Genomic DNA, 10330 nt, shown 5'->3' with positions numbered 1-10330 from the left:
ATCGGAAGACAGATCAAAGCATGGTTTCGCTTGTGATATTTCTATTCTCTGTGATATTTCTATTCTCTGATGCCGAAGTCAATGAGGTCTGGAATTTTCCGGCGATCGGTTGGCCAATAAGTTAGTTGGCCACTCGACAGGCAGTCTAGGTTTTTTCTTGCATAGCTTCATAAAGCTGTTTGCCTTTAGATGATATTAACCTCGATCCCCAGTGTGTGTGTTTTGAGTTGAAGTCGCCTCCTGCTAGAAATTTTCTCCCCAGAATCTTGAAATAACTGACAAATTGGTGTTTTTTAATCACGTGTTTTGGCGGACTGTATACTGCTGACAGGACGAGATCGCCAGCCCATTCTTCAATTTTTATGTTTGTTGCTTGGATTTGCTTTTGGTTGTACCCTTGCAGCTCGGAATGTTTGATCCTATTCCTTACAAGAACAGCTGTTCCCGTCGGGTTTCTCATCCGGGTGTTTTGTATCATAAGTTACCAGGTATATAAATATGAAACCGGAATTTTTGTATAGAAAATACACGTTTATTGTATGAAAATGATAAAAAATATTTTATTCGAAGTATTGCCCATTGCTAGCTATACATTTTTCCCATCTCTCTGACAATTTGTGGATGCCACGCCAAAAAAACTGTTGCTCCTTTGAGGCAAACCAGTCATCGAGCCATTTTCGTACATTTTCGTAAGAAGTTAAGTGCTGCTCAGTAAGTGCGTGTCCCATCGATGCAAATAAGTAGTAATCGGATGGAGCCAAGTCTGGTGAGTAAGCCGCATGCGAAAGTATTTCCCAACTAAACGCCTCAATCGTTTCCTTGACCGGTTTTGCTGTGTGTGATGGTGCATTATCATGAAGCAAAATCATTTTGTGTTGCCTTTTTTGATATTCTGGTCGTTTTTCACGCAAAGCTTGATTCAAATCGATCATTTGTTGTCGGTAGCGTTCAGTATTAACGGTTTCGCCAGGTTTTAGCAGCTCATAATAGATCACACCCTTCTTCCACGTTCTTCGTTTCTCACGTCAAAATCGCTACTTTTGAATTTTTTAAACCACTCAAAGCACTGTGATTTACCAAGAGCATGCTCACCGTAAGCTTCGACAAGCATTCGATGTGATTCTGCAGCAGTTTTCTTCAAATGGTAACAGAAAATCAATGCTCATGTTCAACGCTATTAAAAACTATGCTGTTGTATGAAACTTGTATTGTTGTGAGTTGAAAATCTTTATCAGATGTCAAGACAAGAAAATGGCGCCAATGACGCGGTTTGACGGTAACTACATTGACAGCTAGGGCCATCTATGGGCAAATTTCGGTTTCATATTTATATACCTGGTATGTACTGTCTCGCATAATGCATATATTGTACATATATTGAAATATGGAATTATTAGAAGTATTAGAATAGATATATTTATATATTTGTATATCGGTATATTTCATATGGTGAACAATGAAGAATTGTACCGTATTCTTTCGCATTTAAAATTTCACGTATGTCACGGCATCGTAAGATTTTAAGTGCGAAAGAGTATGGTACAATTCTTCATTGTTTTAAACCTTTAAGTATAATTATTACAAATATAATTATCATATTGATACAAGATTATTTCTCTGAAAAATGTGTTCATATGTACACTGCAATGTAATTGTAAAGTTGATAAATCAGTTAAGAACAAAATATTATAAAATTTTTCTTTTGTGATACAGATAATATACATATAATATGTATAACAATATTTATAATACAATATGCCACATTTGGATATATGCCAAATCACTATCTTCGCTGATGTATTCACTAACTACATAGCCATATAAATGTTTACCGAATCTTCTAACATGTCAACAGTACGAAATTATTATTGCTTCAACAGACACTGCAAATTAATGAATGAGCGTTGGTCATTCCATTACAGATTACAAGATTCTATTAGCGGAGACTATAATATTGAACTCTTTCTTAAAAGATTCTCGTGCTTTGTAAATGGATTCTCTTCAAACATTCGATGCAAGCTGGATTCCTAGTTTGCAAATTAGTGTGGATCTATTACTTTTGTCTGCTTAAAATAAAAATAAACATGATATAATATTAAATAGGCAACGTGACATTAAGATCTCGTTCATACAGCAATCTTACCAGTATAACTGTCATCATCACAATTCAGTCTTTCTTTAGGTTGAATGAGCAGTCAGAAAACACAATACTTAGAAGCATTACCTCATACTGTAGTTGCACAATAGTTATCCCAACATGCGTAGACCCAAAAATGCATTATTTCTTGCATAAAGATCCCACTGTAAATAAAAAAGATTGATTAATGACTTGAAAATTATTAGGTTTATGTTACATATACATACTCTTGTATTTTAAATTATGAAAATATAACAAAAATACTCACCTTTAATTATAATATGTCTTATTACATACATCCGACTTGCCCCCATTGTTAAAGTACCCAAGCTCTTTCATGTAATTAAAGAATGCTTACTCAATGTCACTTCGTAGAAAAAACAAAAGCTTACAAATATATGTTTGATACTACAAACATGATAATGATATATTAAGGGGATCCAAAATCTCGTCTGTTTTACCGACCATAATAATTAATATTTGCTTAATATAAAAGTTTTGCAGTTTGTATGCACAAAATAGAATAACTTCGTCTTCGGAATTGCATGAAAGAATATAGGTGAACGTTTAAAAATGTATTTAAAAGCACAGTAAAAAACATTTCGGTGTGCAAAATTTTGCACATATTATATATAATATATGCTTACAGAGGTAAGCATATATTGTTACTACCTTACGCAAGAAGCCAGTAAAATAACTGTAATTTTTTAGTTTCTTTCTGTTTTTAACATAAACTCGTGAAGTCTCATCTTTGTTTCGATGTGTACTTAAATCGTGGAAAAGGATTTATTATTCTATTCAACTAAAAAAAAGATTTCGATGTGCAAAATAATAATCTTTTGGTCGGTAAAACAGACGAGTTGTGCATCCCCTTAAGGCAGTAAAATACGCATATATAAATATCCAGACCCAGATAACAAAATACTTCCACGGTACTAACCCTGCCGAAAATGGTCGATTAAAACCGATTAAAACATAATTCGTTTTAATCGGTTTTAATCGGTTCAATCCGCGCCCGGATTAAAAAGTAATCGATTTTAATTCCGAACGAACTATTATCGGTTTTAATATCGCTTTCGCGGATTATTTCCAATCTAAAATCATTACATTCTAATCCATATTGTTGTCAATCCAAATAAACACGAATAATCGAATGGATATTGTGGCTGCCGTAGGTCGTCACATTAAGCACAATCCGCGATACAATAGTGCACCCGCAACTTGGCGGCCCACGCGCTCGCGCGTCCGAGCATAGTTCCGGGCGGCGCCGCTACGCGGCGAAGGGATTGAGGTGGATGTATATCACCCAATATTAACCTGCCTGAAGCGTACTAAATTCGATTTGACTATTTTCAATCGGTTTTAATACCGCATTTTCGGTGCAGAAATCCCGATCGATACGGATTATATTTTTTTAAATCCGTTTTAATCGACCATTTTCGGCAGGGAATACAGTGAGCGAACGTCGTACCTCTGCCGAAAATGGTCGATTAAAACCGATTTAAAAACATCCACCTCAATCCGAAATTATTATACGATTTCATAAGTTATAATCAAACCTGTTTTTAATGCAATTGAATTGAAATTTACCATAATCAATCCATAGATAAAAATAATCCCTTTTAATAAAAAATTTCATCATTTCGCAGATGAAAAGTTTCTATAATTAAAAGTTTTTCTTCAATATTTTATATCAATGAAATATAAAATATTGAAGAAAAACTTTTAATTTTGAGAATTTTTGCGGAGCATTTAAAAAAGTATTATCTTATTATTATATTTGGGCATTCTTACATATGAACGCTCTTGAGACGAACCGTCGCGCTCCTTAGTTACGCGTATCTGGCGACTCGTTGCTAACGCACGAGCAGTGAGTGGGGGGCAATAGGCGTGAGCCACGGAATCGGGCCGAAATGTGCAAGTAAATCCCAGCACTGATTTGGATTGACAACAGTATGGATTAGAATGTAATGATTTCAGATTGGAAATAATCTGCGAAAGCGATATTAAAACCGATTATAGTTCGTTCGGAATTAAAATTAATTACTTTTTAATCCGGGCGCGGATTGAACCGATTAAAACTGATTAAAACCGATTAAAACGGATTATGTTTTAATCGGTTTTAATCGACCATTTTCGGCAGGGACGTTACCAGTACGCCGTACTGATACGCGGTACGGCTACCGTAACGCCACAGTGCACTTGACGTAGGGTTAACGATCGTACGCTGTACTCTTAGGCCGGATTCACACCTTGGCAGAAAAGCAGAAAGCAGAAAAGCAGAAACCAATCAGAACTCGCGCTGTTAGTAAACAGTACATTCTGCTTTTCTGCTTCTATCTTTTTGCAAAAGTTCGGGGACTGAAGAAATTCTAAAAATTGAGATAATTGTCATTTTTCGAAATATCGTTACTGTGGAAAGAAATTGGTAAGTATGTGAATAAAACATAAATATATCTTTTTAAGTCTAGTAATAAATTGATCATGTAAGAATATAACATCTATTTATATTCATAACCTGTAATTACTTTAGATTAGGTTAAAATATTTATATATTTTTAAGATAAACTTCTTACACAATTATATGTTTTATATTATTTTTTTTAATGTATTCAAGGATTTCTGGATATATTATGTGCGAAGAAAATTTACAGTTTGACAGTGACATAGAGATATTCTCTCCTAAGACTCATGTTGGCGTGCTATGTAATAAACATTTATATCCAAGTAAGTAAAACAATTAATTCGTGCAATATATGAGCAAACACTTATTTTCTGATTAATATACGATTAATATTCATTAAATTGTCTGTATGTTACATATAAACATATATACTGATAACAGAAGAGACTTATAATACTCAGAAAAATATGGAAGGTAAAGAAGAATTTACGAGTGAAGTACATGAGCAAGATGAGAATACAAGCTATATTGACATACGTGTAAATATTCAAGATTTTACTGAAGTACTCATTGGCGAAGTTTAAAAACGTCCTGCATTGTACAATATCAAATTATCAATCCAAAGCAGGAGTCGAGTTATCGTTAATCCACTGTGGCAAGAGATTTGTCAAGTCTTTGAAGGTAAATACAACAAATACAATAAAAGTGTATGAGTAAAAATTATGAACAATTTGCGCTAGCACTTCATTAATGGTTAACTAACTGGTTTAGACTATTTTAATAGACTACAGTATTAGGTGTACAAACAAGTTTCCGCCGTTTGACAAAAGTTGGCGCCACCAGTAAGTTATGGTTAAAATTGTCAGATGTAAAACATCCTTATCGTAAGATTGGACATCAGTCAATAACATAACCTTAAAACATTAGTGATTTTTTATCAGAATAATATATTCTTTTGTGTGCGAAAATGTCGAGTTTTGAGCCGAATAAGCGTCATTTGCGGGAACTTTTGATTTACTTCTTCAATTTGAAGAAATCTGCAGCTGAGGCGTATCGATTGCTTGTAGAAGCATATGGTGAGGCTGCCTTAAGTGAGAGAAGTTGTCATGAGTGGTTTCAAAAGTTTAAGAACGGTGAATTTGACATCGAAGACAAAGAACGTAGCGGAAGGCCGAAAGTGTATGAAGACGCGGAATTGGAAGCATTATTGGATCAAGATTCGTGCCAAACGCAAGAAGAACTTGCACTTACATTGGGAGTGACTCAACAAGCAATTTCACATCGGTTGAAATCATTGGGATTGATTCAAAAACAAGGAAATTGGGTTCCATATGAACTGACGCCGAGAAACGTTGAACGCCGATTGTTCACGTGTGAAATGCTGCTTGCCAGGCATAAATGAAAGGGTTTTCTGCACCGTATAGTCACTGGTGATGAAAAATGGATCCACTATGATAATCCAAAAAGGAAGAAATCATGGGGACCACCTGGCCATGCTTCAACATCTACAGCTAAGCCTAATATTCATGGAAAAAAACTCTTGTTATGCATTTGGTGGGATCAGCTTGGTGTCGTGTATTATGAGTTGCTCAAACCGAACGAAAGCATTACTGGGGCTGTCTACCGAACACAATTGATGAGATTGAGTCGAGCACTCAAGGAAAAGCGCGCCCACTACTCCAGACACGACAAAGTTATTCTCCTGCATGATAATGCTCGTCCACATGTTGCGGCGCCGGTCAAAACCTATTTGGAAACACTCAGTTGGGAAGTTTTACCCCAGCCGCCGTATTCACCAGACATTGCTCCTTCTGATTTCCACATGTTTAGATCGATGGCGCATGGCCTGTCTGAGCAACACTTCACATCATATGAAGATACCAAAAATTGGGTCGATTCGTGGATAGCCTCAAAAGATGATGCATTCTTCCGACGCGGTATCCGTACGCTGCCAGAAAGATGGGGAAAAGTAGTGGCAAGCGATGGACAATACTTCAAATAAAACATTAGGTTCCGTTCTTTCACAATAAATGCCCAATTTTTGATAAAAAACGGCGGAAACTTATTTGTACACCTAATAATAATAAATTACAATTCTTGAAAATTTCCATTTAGATTTTATATTATGTTGTGAGACAAGCTGTGAAAAGCTGTTCACCCTGTGTGTGAATGTTAAAATTATCATTTATTATAATTTTATATAGATCAGATACCAGTTGAAGAATTAAAGAGACGCTGGAAAATTCAACGTGATCGATATATAAAGATCCGAAGTGATATGAAAAAAAAACTACCCAGTGGATCATCTGCAGCAGCCCAAAAACATCCTAACTATAAATATTATGAGTTAATGTCATCTTTAGATGATAGTATGGAACAGCGAAAGTAAGTATGTCACATTTTGATTAACATTGCAATTGATGCTAAAGAATTGATGTTAAATGAGACACTCATTCATATCATATTTTATAATTTATTTTAGGCATGTGTCGAATATATGTCTCAATAGAAAATTACAGCCGCTTACTTCATCATCAAATTATAATACTTCATTGAGAACTTCTCACGTTGACAGTCCGCTTTCATCATATGCTCAAGTTCAACCTCCGCTTACATCACCTACAGCTGATTTTTCGTTATCCAATACATGTTCTCAGTCTTTATCATCTTCTCCATTGACAAGTTCCGAAAGTCACAATTTTAGTAAATCATCAAGTACAGCTTTAAAAATCCAAATATCAACTTCAAAACCTTTTAAATTAATAATAACTTTTAATTATATGTTGTTTTTCCATTTTAGAACGCTCACGACGATCTACTACTATCGAAGACAAATTATTACGAGAACTTTCAACTTTAAAAGAACCAACACCACCTGCAGTAACAGACTCGGTAGATCTATTCTGTCGCAGCATTACAGATACTTTACGGATGCTAGATCTGAAAAGCAGATTATCAACTGAAATGGAAATAATGCAGTTACTCCATGATAAGTTATACAAGATTCAAAAATATATTGTTTTTATTATAATAATATGATATTAAGAAAAATACAGCAATATTATTAATAGTATTAAAAAGGAAGGATTTCCTGTTTTGGTTATGTGATTAAAGAATTTATTACGTGTTTAGTTTAAAAATATAACAAATGTTTCATTGTTCAATATTATGTTTTACTACATGAAAAAATATGTTCCTTTTTTTAAGATTATAATATTTATTGTAGACAAACGTTCGGTACAGATAGAAATGTTATAAAAGATCTTATTCTTGCATATTCAGTTTTGCACATAGATACATACATAAGCTACATACATAAGTTTATTATGTAAAAAAATGTTTTCTTAACATATACATGTTTTTTTAAGGTAAAGTCTCTCTCATGCTTATGTTACATGTTAATATTCTGAACAGCTTCGTGTTGTCAAGATACCGCTCCTTCATTCGTGAAATAATTAACAAATTTATTTCTTATTGTTATAGCATTACGTTGTTCATGTATATCTATGTTAGCAATATCTCTCAGAGCTCCACATTCATTGTATTCTATTCTATCAAACATATATCGTCGTAACATACATAAGCTACATACATAAATTTATTATGTAAAAAAACGTTTTCTTAACATGTACATGTTTTTTTAAAGTAAAGTCTCTCTCATGCTTATGTTACATGTTATTATTCTGAACAGCTTCGTGTTGCCAAGATACCGCTCCTTCATTCGTGAAATAATTAACAAATTTATTTCTTATTGTTATAGCATTACGTTGTTCATGTATATCTATGTTAGCAATATCTCTCAGAGCTCCACATTCATTGTATTCCATTCTATCAAACATATATCGTCGTTCATTCACCGGTTTCCTTAATTCATGCTTCATTACAAAATTATGAAGGCAAATCGATGCCTTGACAATTATTATTCTTCTCCTCCGATAATCCTTGATTATCGACAGTTTTCAAAGATGCTATAATTGGTTTACGGAATATTCGCCATCGAGATGCCAAAATACCAAATGCGCTTTCAATGATACGCCGTGCTCGATTTAACCGATAATTAAAGATTCTTTTTTCGTAAGTCAGAGAATTTCGAGAAAATGGCCGCATCATATATGTTCTTAATGCGAACGCTTCATCTCCCACCAAAACAAATGGTAAATTACAATTCTCTGAAACATTTTCAGGAGAAGGCACATTTAATAAATTGTTTTCAAAAGCAATACCTATTTCACTTCTTTGAAATATTCCTCCATCGCTCTGACGCCCTTCTGCTCCAATATCGACAAGACTAAAACAGTAATTCGCGTCACAGATAGCCAACAATACTACACTATGCAATGCATGATAATTATAAAATGTCGAGCCAGAATGGGGAGGTGCCTAAAATATTTATTTATATTAGCGACCAAAAAATATACGTATACTAGCTTATAGGCCCGCGCTTCGCGCGGGTTTCTAAGTCTGGGCTTCTAAGTCTATCCGTCTTTAATATTTTATCTGGCATATAATAGATGTTATATTTTTTATTATTTATTCACATATTTTTTTTAATGATTGACGTACTGAAAATGCATGATGCACACCTCACCACCCGATGTGATGAGGTAGTGTGGGACTCTCACCCACTAAAAACTCCTCCTCTGCGCGACCACCTCCGCCCTTCTCTTGTGTTGCAAAGATCCGTTTGCGCATGACTTCCTGGGACACAACAGTCCTAACATTTACCTCCCACGTAATTCACACATGTCCTTCTCAGTTTCCTTCCCCCGACCCTCCCCCCTCCTTTTTTGTGACTCTTACTTTACATATAATATTTTTTATATATTTTATTTTTTAGTCTTCTAATTTTTTTTAACGACTGAATTACCTACCGCTGACCTACTATTATTAGCTCTCATTCAATTTTTTAATTCTTCAATTTATAAAACCTCTCCGTATACAACATTTTTCGTAAAATATTTTGAATTTCCTTTAATGAGTTGTCCTTGATTGCTCAATTCATCAATCTTAATTTTTACACAATCCCTTTCGATTGTTCTAGAAAATGCTACATATAGTTGACCATGAGCAAATACGGGATGTGGCAAATAAATACCAACTTTTTGTAACGTTTGTCCTTGAGATTTATTTATTGTCATAGCAAATGACACTCGAATAGGAAATTGTCTTCGTTTAAGCTTAAATGGAATTTCCCTATTATTTGGTAAGAAATCAATCCTTGGTATGAAGATAATCTGACCTCGGGAAGAACCAGTTAGAACTTCTGCATAAATAAGATTAGGTTTTAAATCAGTTACAATGAACCTTGTGCCATTGCAGAGTCCTTTTTTAGTATTTAAATTTCTTAATAGGATAATTGTTGCATTCACTTTTATTTTAAGTTGATGAACTGGCATCCCAGAAAGTGTCACAGAGTTTAAAAACTCAGTCGGAAAATTCAATTGCTCCTGTGGATCATCACTCACAATAGAGGGTGTGTTCCCTTTTTGCCGGCGTTACAACCATCCATGACGTCATAACAGTTCACTGCCGCAACGTTCCGAAATTACTTTGGCACTGTCAGTAGCATTATGATTTTATATTTCGGAACGACTTTGCAGTAATTATATTGCAGTGAAACATAATAACAACAAACATGGACAAGCATCGTAAATTATCAATTTGCTTAATAGCATTAGAAATTTTAAATGAAAGCAGTGATAGTTCTTCCGAAGAAGAAGAATATAACATTACATCTAACAATTCTATTTTATTGCACGACGCCATGTTGCACTGTAACTGCTTCACCT

At 34.4% G+C, this 10330-nt stretch overlaps 1 long non-coding RNA gene across 1 annotated transcript; it reads left to right on the top strand.

Annotated features, from left to right (window-relative positions):
• Positions 1 to 4441: 4441 nt before the first annotated feature.
• LOC115233332 lies at positions 4442 to 8116 on the top strand. The gene is made up of 5 exons (XR_003883769.1): positions 4442 to 4565; positions 4755 to 4864; positions 4983 to 5222; positions 6746 to 6926; positions 7342 to 8116. It is a non-coding gene; the product is annotated as an uncharacterized LOC115233332 (long non-coding RNA).
• Positions 8117 to 10330: the final 2214 nt, after the last annotated feature.

Source organism: Formica exsecta, unplaced genomic scaffold (genome assembly GCF_003651465.1).
Source record: "Formica exsecta isolate Colony F162 unplaced genomic scaffold, ASM365146v1 scaffold171, whole genome shotgun sequence".
Classification (NCBI taxonomy): Eukaryota; Metazoa; Arthropoda; class Insecta; order Hymenoptera; family Formicidae; genus Formica; species Formica exsecta.
Note: the sequence above shows the minus strand (reverse complement) of the source record. Positions and strands in the feature narration are given on the sequence as shown.